This window comes from Palaemon carinicauda, chromosome 10 (assembly GCF_036898095.1).
Source record: "Palaemon carinicauda isolate YSFRI2023 chromosome 10, ASM3689809v2, whole genome shotgun sequence".
Taxonomy (NCBI): domain Eukaryota; kingdom Metazoa; phylum Arthropoda; class Malacostraca; order Decapoda; family Palaemonidae; genus Palaemon; species Palaemon carinicauda.
In genome coordinates, this window is record NC_090734.1 from 116,017,125 (window position 1) to 116,029,624 (window position 12,500).

The window sequence follows — 12,500 nt, forward strand, 5'->3', positions numbered from 1 at the left end:
TTTGACCTCTTTTTAGCTCCCCCACCCCTTGCATTAGAAGTTCTTTGACCTCTTTTTAGCTCCCCCACCCCTTGCATTAGAAGTTCTTTGACCTCTTTTTAGCTTCCCCACCCCTTGCATTAGAAGTTCTTTGACCTCTTTTTAGCTCCCCCACCCCTTGCATTAGAAGTTCTTTGACCTCTTTTTAGCTCCCCCACCCCTTGCATTAGAAGTTCTTTGACCTCTTTTTAGCTTCCACACCCCTTGCATTAGAAGTTCTTTGACCTCTTTTTAGCTCCCCCACCCCTTGCATTAGAAGTTCTTTGACCTCTTTTTAGCTTCCACACCCCTTGCATTAGAAGTTCTTTGACCTCTTTTTAGCTCCCACACCCCTTGCATTAGAAGTTCTTTGACCTCTTTTTAGCTTCCCCACTCCTTGCATTAGAAGTTCTTTGACCTCTTTTTAGCTCCCCCACCCCTTGCATTAGAAGTTCTTTGGCCTCTTTTTAGCTTCCCCAGCCCTTGCATTAGAAGTTCTTTGACCTCTTTTTAGCTTCCACACCCCTTGCATTAGAAGTTCTTTGACCTCTTTTTAGCTCCCACACCCCTTGCATTAGAAGTTCTTTGACCTCTTTTTAGCTTCCCCACCCCTTGCATTAGAAGTTCTTTGGCCTCTTTTTAGCTCCCCCAACCCTTGCATTAGAAGTTCTTTGACCTCTTTTTAGCTCCCACACCCCTTGCATTAGAAGTTCTTTGACCTCTTTATAGCTCCCACACCCCTTGCTTTAGAAGTTCTTTGACCTCTTTTTAGCTCCCCCAACCCTTGCATTAGAAGTTCTTTGACCTCTTTTTAGCTCCCACACCCCTTGCATTAGAAGTTCTTTGACCTCTTTTTAGCTCCCCCACCCCTTGCACTAGAAGTTCTTTGACCTCTTTTTAGGTCCCACACCCATTGCATTAGAAGTTCTTTGACCTCTTTTTAGCTCCCACACCTCTAGCATTAGAAGTGCTTTGCCCTCTTTTCAGCTCCCTTACCTCAAGCATTAGAAGTTCTTTTACCTCTCTTTATAGCTCCCACACCTCTAACATTAGAAGTTCTTTGACCTCTCTCTTTAGCTCCCACACTTCTAGCATTAGAAGTTCTTTGACAAATATTTCTAGGTTCCATACTTTTAGCATTAGAGGGTCTTCGATCTATATTTTGAGGAGCCTTACTTCTAGCATTAGAGGCTCTCTATTTTTAGGTGTCTTACCTCTGGCATTAGAGGCTCCTCTTCGCTGTTCTCTCCTGTCTTCTAGTTTTCAAGATCTTCTTTCATTAGATTATCTGTTTCTTTCGAGATTTCATTGTCTCTTTTCCTTAGTTCGTCAGTGTCCTTCTAGATTTCAAAAGAGATTTCAGTGCCGCGAGTCCTCACTTCGTCAGATTCCTCAGGGAAATCGAAGGCATTTATTCTTTACCTATCTGGGCAATGAGTAAAGAGATGAATACTATCGATTTCTCCGCATACACTATCATGCCAAAGTAAATGACGAGCAACATGATATATTTACCAATGTCGTCTGGATATATCCTTACTTCAATGGCGAATTTTGGACAATCCTGTTGAAGATACACGTCACTCACCGTTCAGTTGAACCATTCTGCCTCCATCCTCATTCCCTGCAATCCGTTTTTGCACCGATACAAAGCCTCGTACTTTTTCCAAGAGTCTCCTTTGATAAGACATCGTCGCAAAAGCCCAAGCAAAGGATCATTCAAGGCGCATACATTATGATCTTCAAAGCTCAGCTCCCAACGGAAGATCCCGTGTCTTTCTATAGGTCGGGCGATATAAAACGAACGATCGACAACTTCGGTAGCAACCAAAACCATCTGTAGTTGATGGTGTTCCGAAGACGTAACACATAATTCTTACCGACAGCTCCCTATTCTGCCAGAACGCGATCTCTGTGAGTTAAGTGAAATCCTTCTCCCAGTCATCAACTCATTTCCTCTTACTCCTATTGACGCGCAATTCCTTGGTTAGGTTTCGCCAGCTACATACAGATCATGTGAGGTGTTGCAGGCTACGTTTGAAAAAAATGAAGATCAGGTCTTCAGAAGTCATTTGAAGCTCGGGGAGGAGTTGTCCAGGACTGCTTCTGGAAATTTAAGTTCTGGAGTCATTCAGAAATCCATGTTAAGTATACGGCTAATGTCCTTTGAAGACTTTTGGAAATTCGGGAAAGTTTTCTTCCGAAACCATTCTGAGATTCCGTTCTGGAGGCATTCAGAATTCCATGCTAAGTCTATGGCTATTTTTTCTGAAGCCATTTGGAAATCCGGGAAAGTTTTCTTCTGATTCCGTTCTGAGATTCCGTTCTGGAGGCATTCAGAATTCCATGCTAAATCTATGGCTATTCCTTCTGAAGCCATTTGGAATTCTTTTAGGACTCGCGAAAAATTCCATTCTTGTTTTATAATAATAATAATAATAATAATAATAATAATAATAATAATAATAATGATAATAATAATAATAATAATAATAATAACAATAATAATAATAATAATAAACTACGTGATTTGATTTAAAGATTTGAGTTGAAAAGTTTTGAAGACGCTAAACGCTCAACTTTGCAGTTTGAAGGAAACTTTAAGATACCCGGACGAAGGGTGAAGGGTAATTGAAGGTTAAAGCAAACCGAATTGAAATAGTTGATTTCAGCTAAATTATTTCAGGTTTGGGATTTAGAACAATCTATTTCTCGTACGAATCGATATACTGTATATATATATATATATATATATACATATATATATATATATATATATATATATATATATATATATAAACTATATTTATATATTATATGAATACAGTATATTTGCATGTACTGTATAAACACACACACACACACACACACATATATATATATATATATATATATATATATATATATATATATATATATATATATATATATATATATACAGTATATATATAGAGGTATATATATATATATATATATATATATATATATATATATATATATACAGGTATGTATATATATATATATATATATACATACATACATACATACATACATACATATACTGTTTGTACATACATACATCCCTAAATACAGCAGCCTTCGTATTCTCCCAACTGTTTATACATGCAAAAGCAAATGTAAAATGCATATCACCAAGTTATGGCTTAACCTTGATATTTCATCGAGATTCCAGGTGTGGACAAGATATCTGTCTGCAAGCCACTGTACATTTTGTTCTTCAAAACGGAATAACATCTTGAAATCACGATCAAGTGTGGGTAAAGGGAGCATGTATTGTTTAACATGCCTCACATCCACAAAATCTGCCATCATGCTGAGAATCGGACAGAACCACCTTTCTCTTCGAACTGCAATCTGCTACTGACCAGACTCAGCTTTTTCGAAGCATATGCTCTTTATATGAAGTAAAGGGTCTTCTTTATGTATAACCATTTACTTTTATGTTATTATAAGGATATGCTTTTGCTCTAAAAGTAGAAGCTTTTGCTTGAAATGTTTATGAATACAAGTAGAAGGATTTGCTTCATATTTTGCAAGTATAAGCATATCCTTTTCTTTATGAATGCCGCCCACTGACTACAATTATTGATGAATTATGGAAGTTTTCTAAGGCTTTAAAATCGTTTCATTTCGCTTAATATAGAAAGAAATAATAAGTTAATGGTTAAGTTATTAAAAAATCAAACAAATTGCCTTCAAAAGAGAATTGAATTAAGGTAATCTTTAGCTACCAGAACTTTCCTTTGTTGGTTATAGATAATTTAGCTGATAAACACGTTAGACTTGGTACAACCGAGGTAAATCCGCACACACACTCACACAAATAAATAAATACAATACAATACATACTTACATACATACATATATATATATATATATATATATATGTATATATATATATATATATATATACATATATATATATATATATACATATATATATATATATATATATATATATATATATATATATATATATATATATATATATATACATATATACATATATATACATATATACATATATACATATATATATATATATATATATATATATATATATATATATATATATATATATATATATATATATATATATACAAAATATGCACTCTTTGGTGTAGATGCAACAGTTCCTCCATTACTTAAACCAGATGGCTGTCACTCACTGTACAAAGGAAAAGGCAAACCTTTTGGCTGATGTTTCTAACAGTAAACAGAGTAATTAAAAACTTGAACTTCCTCATTCCTATTTTCCTCAGGCTAAACTAAACTAGCTCTGTTAATGGACCTTGATGCTTATGGAGGTGTAGACCCAAATGGTATTTTTCCTTTGTTTTTTATAAAGACAGCAGATTTCTTAGCTCCAAAGTTATCTGTTATTTTGCGCAAGTTAGCAAGAAGAGGAGCGTTTAGCACTTGTTGGAGAATTGGTAATGTTACTCATCTATGTAAATGTGTTTGTGGTAGCTCAAGTCCAATTGATTACCGCCCAATTTCCATAACTTCCATGATATCTAAAGTTTTTGAGCTTCTTCTGGCAAAACGTCTTAATAGGTTTGCTGAAGGTAATCATCTATTCCCTAGTTTGCAATTTGGTTTTCGTAAAGGCCTTGAAGCGTGTGATGCCCTTCTTACAATCCCCAATGCTGTACAGAAATACCTTGATTGTGATCAGGAAGTTCATATGATTGGCCTTGATTTTAGTGCTGCACTTGACCATGTTAATCATGAGGACCTTGATTTCAAACTCAAACAGTTGGGAGTGGGTGGGTCGTTTCTTAGCATTATTATTGATTTTTTAAGTAATAGATCTCAAAGAGTTGTTGTTGATGGGCACCATAATGAGTATAGGAATGTGATATGCGGTGTTCCACAGGGTAGTGCTCTTTGCCCATTACTCTTCATACTATATACTATATACACATGACATGTGGTTTGGCCTAGAAAACAAGCTTGTTGCATATGCAGATGATGCTACTCTTTGCATCAATTCCATCCCCTGAATGTAGATCTGGGGTTGGTGAATCTCTTAATAGAGATCTAGCTAAAATTAGTGCATTGTGCAAATTATGTGGTATGAAGTTGAATCCTAACAAAACGCAAAGTATGATTGTAAGTAGGTCAAGGATGGTGGCTCCTCAACATCCGGATCTCAGTATTGATAACGTTTCTTTAATTTGTATGACTCTTTTGAAATTTTAGGTGTGATTCTCGACAGCAAATTTACTTTTGAGAAACACATTAAGTCTGTGTCCTCTTCAATTACACAAATAATTGACTTATTAAGAAAGTCTTACAAGATTTCGGTGATCAATCTATACTGAAGAAGTGTTTTAATTCTTTCATTCATGTTTTGAGTATTGTTCTCCTGTCTGGTGTTCAGCTGCTGATTCTCATCTTAATTTGTTGGACAGAAACTTACGGTCTATTAAATTTCTTATTCCTGATCTAGATATTAATCTCTGGCACCGTCGTTCAATTAGTTCATTATGCATGTTGCATAAGGTTTTTCATAACTCTGACCATCCTTTACATTCAGATCTCCCTGGACAATTCTATCCTGTTCGTAATACTAGGCAGGCAGTTAATTCTAATAGCCAGGCCTTCTCCATCTTGAGGCTCAATACTACGCAGTACTCTAGAAGTTTTATTCCAGCTGTTACCAAGTTGTGGAATGATCTTCCTAATCGGGTAGTTGAATCAGTAGAACTTCAAAAGTTCAAAGTTGGAGCAAATGTTTTTATGTTGACCAGGCAGACATGAGTCTTTTTATAGTTTATTTATGACATATTTGTTTTTGATGTTGTTAATAGTTTATATGTGCCATGTCTGTTTTGACGTTGTTACTTTTTTAGAATGATTTATTGTTAATTTGTTCTCTTCATTTATCTATTTCCTTATTTCCTTTCCTCACTGGGCTATTTTTCCCTGTTGGAGCCCCTGGGCTTATAGCATCTTGCTTTTCCAACTAGGGTTGTAGCTTGGATAGTAATAATATATATATATATATATATATATATATATATATATATATATATATATATATATATATATATATATATATGATTTCAAAATTTATCAAATGGCCGATGTCAATGCCCTTATATGAAACATCTTTTAGAAGTCTACCTTTTAAGGAATTCAAGCTACTCTCTCTGGTGAAATTGATATGATAAATTATATCAAACAATGCTCTCTGTCATTTTCTTCCTGGCAATTGATGTATCGAGTAACCTGTGTTGTATGGAAGAATGAGTCCTACGGCTTAACCTAAAGAAAACTATATTTCTATTGCTTTACCAACACTCGCTTGAAGTGCGAAGTGTAGGGTTAGCATGGCTTCTTTCGTCTCCTGTCATAAGTCTCATTCTTGATCTTCAATGTAAGTGAGTGGGTAAGATATAAAACGTTGGTCTTGTGTTTAGGTAAAGTCTAAAGTCACGAATCACATTACCAGGTATGCGGAACTTTTACTGACAAAGGATTTCGTATTGCTTGGGGTAGGTCATATGACAATTATCTATGGAGTTAAACAGGCGTTTAACAATTTGGGGGATGGGAGGTACAGGGGAAGAAACGTTATAACAACGTCACTGAGGGACGTCATCACTTTTGCGAATGTGTGGGTGGCTAAGACTGGCTTTAGCCTCATTTTCTTAAGTAAAAGAGTTAATGAAACGTAATTGGCAATGCACAGTATTTCCCAAAATTAAGCCATTGTATGAAGCGCTCCCTGCTTTGATATCATGGAAATCCATCAGTTATTTTAGGCGTTATTTAAAAAAAACACTATTACACGGCCTCTGGAAACGATAATAGTTCCGTCGTTAAATACCCAAGCTTCGTCTATTTAATTAAATTTGTCATAGCCTTCTTTGGTTTGTTTTCTTTCTGTCGTTGGTATTCAGTTTCTCATTTCGCTTCTGCGGGGCTGGTTTCAGTAATCTGTCTTTTGTATATATAATTTTCCTTTTAATTTTCATTTGATTTTTAACTGATTTTTATTGTTTTGAATAAATTTGTAGAAATTTTAACCGTTTCTTAATTTCTATGTATAGGCTAAGTTTAATTAGTAGCCCTGGAAAATGTGATGAAGAATTACGAAATGTTGGGAATAAAAGAATATCTGGAATCACTACTTTCTTTTCCATATGAAAATGTACGTTCATTACTGACTGTCGCTACCTTCACTGATGATATATATATATATATATATATATATATATATATATATATATATATATATATATAAATATATATATAAATATAGATATATATATATATATATATATATATATATATAAATATATATATAAATATAGATATATATAAATATAGATATATATATATATATATATATATATATATATATACATATACATACATATATTTATACATATATATATACAGTATATATACATATATATACATACATATATTTATACATATAAATTTATATAGTATATATATATATATATATATATATATATATATATATATATATATATAAGAAATGCACACGGTAATAGAAAAAAAAAACACAATTTCAAATTGCCGGTCACTGAATCACCAACTTTTTGACTCCCATAACATACACAGTCCTCAACAACTAACCGTTTGACAAGACTCCGGCAATCCCAATGTCACGAAGGCAGAACTGGCGAACTTCAACTGTGGATCAGAGAGAGAGAGAGAGAGAGAGAGAGAGAGAGAGAGAGAGAGAGAGAGAGAGAGAGAGAGAGAGAGAGAGAGCACTCACGATCTAAACTGCACTGAACTGCTCCGTCACCTTCATTCGTTATAACGTCTCACGCTCTGGCGACTAGATGGCGCTTGTAATTATGACGAAGAAGAAGAAGAAGAAGAAGAAGAAGAAGTTCGAATCGTAAACAAATCGATGATTTTGCGTCATAGATAAACTTGTAATGATACAAAGATTATAATCATTCATTCGCTGGTTTTCAAGGACTTGAGAAACAGGGTGAGATATACTTCAAGGATATTTTTTTTGTTGTTGTGGGGCAGATTGTTGTGTTTCTATAGCCTGTTGGTGATGCAATCTCTCTAATCTATGACGCTATGATACAAACACACACACACACACACACACACACACACACACATATATATATATATATATATATATATATATATATATATATATATATATATATATATACCATCACCTCCTACGCCTATTGGCGCAAAGGGCCTCGGTTAAATTTCGCCAGTCGTGTCTGTCTACCTTGCTATCTTGAGCTTTTAAATCAATACTTCACTCATCTTCTCATACTTCACGCTTCATAGTCCTCAGCCATGTAGGCCTGGGCTTCCAACTATTCTAGAGCCGTGAGGAGCCCAGTTAATAGTTTTGAGAACTAATCTCTCTTGGGGAGTGCGAAGAACATGACCAAACCATTTCCGTCTACCCGTCACCCTGATCTCATCCACATAAGACACTCTAGTAATCTCTCTTATAGTTTAGTTTCTAATCCTGTTCTGCGATTCAACTCCCAATATTCTTCTGAGGGCTTTGTTCTCAAATCTACAAAATTTGTTGAATATTGTTTCTTGTCAAACCACGACTCATGTCCATACATGAACACCGATCTCACTAAACTGATATATAGTCTGATTTTTATATGTAATTTCAGGTGATTTGATTTCCAAATTTTACTTAACCTAGCCATTGTCTGATTTGTTTATTCAATCTTTCATTAAACTCTAATTCTGAAGATCCTGTATTAGATATCATAGTTCCTGAATATTTAAATGATTCCACCTCATTAATCCTTTCTCCTTCCAACAATATTTCAACTTCCATTGCATATTCTGTTCTCAGCATCTCTGTCTTTCTTCTATTTATTTTGAGCCCAACCTCTTGTGACATTTCATGTATTCTGGTAAGCAAGCTTTGCAAGACCCGTGGTGTTCTGCTAATAAGGACAGCGTCATCAGCATACTCTAGGTCAGATAATATCCTGTTATCAGTCTAGTCTAATCATGATTTTCTCCTTGTAACTGTATGTCCCAAAATTTCACCTCTAACTGACTGATATTCATTCTTAATATCAAATCATTTTTCATTAATTGGTGGTTCGTCTCTTAAAGTCTCTAAGGCTGCAAATCGATTCCTACTTTCAATTGCAAATATTTCTCTGGGCTCATCTTTTAGAAACTTAGTTGTATCAAACCAAGGTATTCTATCTACATTTCTGTTGGGTGCTTTCGGTTATATATATATATATATATATATATATATATATATATATATATATATATATATATATATATATATATATACATATATATATAACATATATATATATATATATACATATATATATATATATATATATATATATATTTATATATGTGTATGTGTGTGTGTGTGTATGCAGGCCTAAAACAAGTGCAGCCGTTTATAGTCCACTGAAGGACAAAAGCCTCAGACATGTCAATTCATGTCTGGCGATTGCCAGTTTTCATCACCACGCTGGCCAGTGTGTATTGGTGATGGAACATTTTCGTCTGATCGCTCACAGCAAACCAACTTAGCATAGGTGGCCCTGACTAGTACAGCTTGCTGATCATGACGATACGCAAACCCTTTCATCACGTTAAGGTATCCCACTTATAAAGGATATATATATATATATATATATATATATATATATATATATGAATATATATATATATATATATATATATATATATACATATATATATATATATATATATATATATATATATATATATACATTTATATGTGTATATATATGTATATATATACATATATATATATATATATCTATATATATATATATATTTACTGTATATATATACATATATATATAAACAATTATATATAATGCTCCTAAGATAGACAGATAGGTAGATAGATAAATAAATTGATAGACAAATAGACTTATTATCATCACAAAAAAAAAAAATGTTGAACAAAGATTACATTCATAAGAAAATTAAATAAATCACACTAAAACTCTCTCAAAGAAGACTCGGTTTTACCGAAACTAACAACGATAAAGATTAACGAAACATAAATCCATATTACAATATTTTTTTTTTTTTTTTTTTTTTTGTCTTGGATCATCTCAATATTTCTTTTTTTTTTCTTGTATTTTTTGTGTCTTAGATCAACTCAATATTTCTTCTTTTTTTCTTTTTTTTTGTCTTTGATCAACTCAATATTTCTTTTTTTTTCTTTTTTTTTGGTCTTTGATCAACTCAATATTTCTGTTTTTTTTCTTTTTTTCGTCTTGGATCAACTCAATATTTCTTCATTTTTTTCTTTTTTTTTATTGTCTTGGATCAACTCAATATTTTCTTTTCTTGTCTTGGACCAACTCAATTTATTTATCTTTTTTTTTTTTTTTTTTTTTTTTTTTTTTTTTTTTTTTTTTGTCTTGGATCAGCTCAGGAGAATTACTGACAATCTGATGTTTCTATTTCGAACCTCCACCGAACAGGTCAAAGGCACCTACTGTAGTCCTTCACTTAGAGCATTGTCATCTTCTAAGATGTTTCTAGAGGTGATATTTCCACATATCAACATACTTCTATGGACCCAATGAATTTAATTTGAGATTAATTAAATGTACTGCACATCTATATTTAGAGTGATTAATTCTGACACACATTTCTTAGCTCGTCTGTCCCAGATAAGGGGACTCGAGTCCCATGCGCAGGATTTTATGAGCTTTTGTTAGCACTCTGGTAGGCCCTTGACGACGGATTCTCTAAAAGTGTGTTTTTACAGTTATTATTATTATTATTATTATTATTATTATTATTATTATTATTATTATTATTATTATTATTATTAGCTAAGCTACAACCCTAGTTGGAAAAACAAGATACTATACCCCAAGGGAAGGATATAAGAAAATAGGAAATAAATAAACAAAATGAGAAATAATGAGCAATTAAATTATAATATTTTAAAAACAGTAATAACATCAAAACAGATATTTCATATATAAACTATAAAAAGATTCATGTCAGCCTGTTCAACATAAAAACATTTGCTGCAAAATTTGAATTTTTGAACTTCTACCGATCTAACTACCTGATTAGGAAGATCATTAAATGAATCACAAGTGTACTCCATGGATACGGTCGATATTGGTCGCATAAACTCAGATCAAGAGAAATAAGACAGCAAATGCGTGTTTTCCAATCGTTCTTATTTCCAATTAGTTGTTAGAATAATCTTATTTTCACGGTTTTATAATAAAACGGTTTTGCATTATGAGCTACATAACATTAATGTTTTGTAATTAATATTTTAAGAATTTAGAACTGGCAAAATGTAATTTTCTCAGCCACTGTACGTTAGAGAATGTGAAAACCTAATATGTCCTGAGATGATCGTATCTCCTAATATTTTCTTTTGAAAATTCTAACTTTAATTCTATAGCAGAGGCTAGTTCATTCAAATCTTTCTGCAGGCAGAAATCTGTATTTAAGCATAGTAGCCAAAATGTTAACTATTTACCGAATCTGTGTACAAGTATTAAAAAAGATCTGCAATTTTTTTTTTTTTTTTTTTTTTTGGAGATCAATTACCTATTTTTATATCAAACGTTCATCGATAATAATTTCCTTCAGATACAGATCTACATACTTAAATAGGGCTTTACATAACTACAAAAGTCCACTGATTGTCGGTGGTAAATCTGATCAGGGAATTTCAGCTTTTAAATCTTCTACTATTTGTTATTGGGAAGCAATGATTAATCGAACTGCCATTGATATTTATACTGTTTTATGAATCAATCCAATAGACGCCTTTCATGTTTTTTCTTTTTTTTTCAGTAGTAGTAGAAATTTGGTAAAATATTTTGAAGGTTTACGCCTGACAAAGCCTACAAAATTCATTGTAGATTTCATAAGAAGTGATTTAGGACAGTAACGATAAAGATTCTGAGAAAAAACACAAGGTCCTTATTATAATATCAAGTTGTAAAGCACTTCCATATCTTAGACAAATATTATCCACCTTTGATTTCACGTTTGATTTAAAAAGCTTAATGATTTGTAAGATTTGATCTCTTCTCAGCACAGTAGGACACCAATTTTACTCCGAAATTCTAGTTATGAAGAAACAAGGCCTTTTAAACAATTACATTGCTTTTATTGAAGTCGAAATATCTTGATTTAAGATGTTTCTTTTTCTTAGTAGCCATACACTTTAGTATTATTCTGTATATCATGTTTTAATTATTGTAATTGGAGTTATACATACCCAAGAGCTACGTATTGAGAGATTAAGTAATGTGGAAATATGCGGATGTGGTAGAATAACGCAGGTGAAAGAATGGACCAGTAGGTTTGGATGGTGTGGCCATATGGGAAGATCTAGATGGTAGAGTAAACAGTTCATAAGTATTAAGAGAAAGGAGAACTATACCTGGAATAGGGTGACCCTGCTGGAT

General features: G+C 32.8%; 1 protein-coding gene across 5 annotated transcripts in view; it reads right to left on the reverse strand.

Annotated features, from left to right (window-relative positions):
* Positions 1-12,500, reverse strand: part of LOC137648688 (organic cation transporter protein-like) — a 38,749-nt gene that overhangs the window by 19,279 nt on the left and 6,970 nt on the right. Inside the window, exon 1 of one of the 5 annotated variants that reach the window (XM_068381710.1) lies at positions 7,802-7,885. The exons of 3 other annotated variants lie outside the window; for them this stretch is intronic. The gene's annotated coding sequence lies outside the window, so the exon portion shown is untranslated. One more of the 5 variants, XM_068381709.1, reaches the window with a different exon arrangement.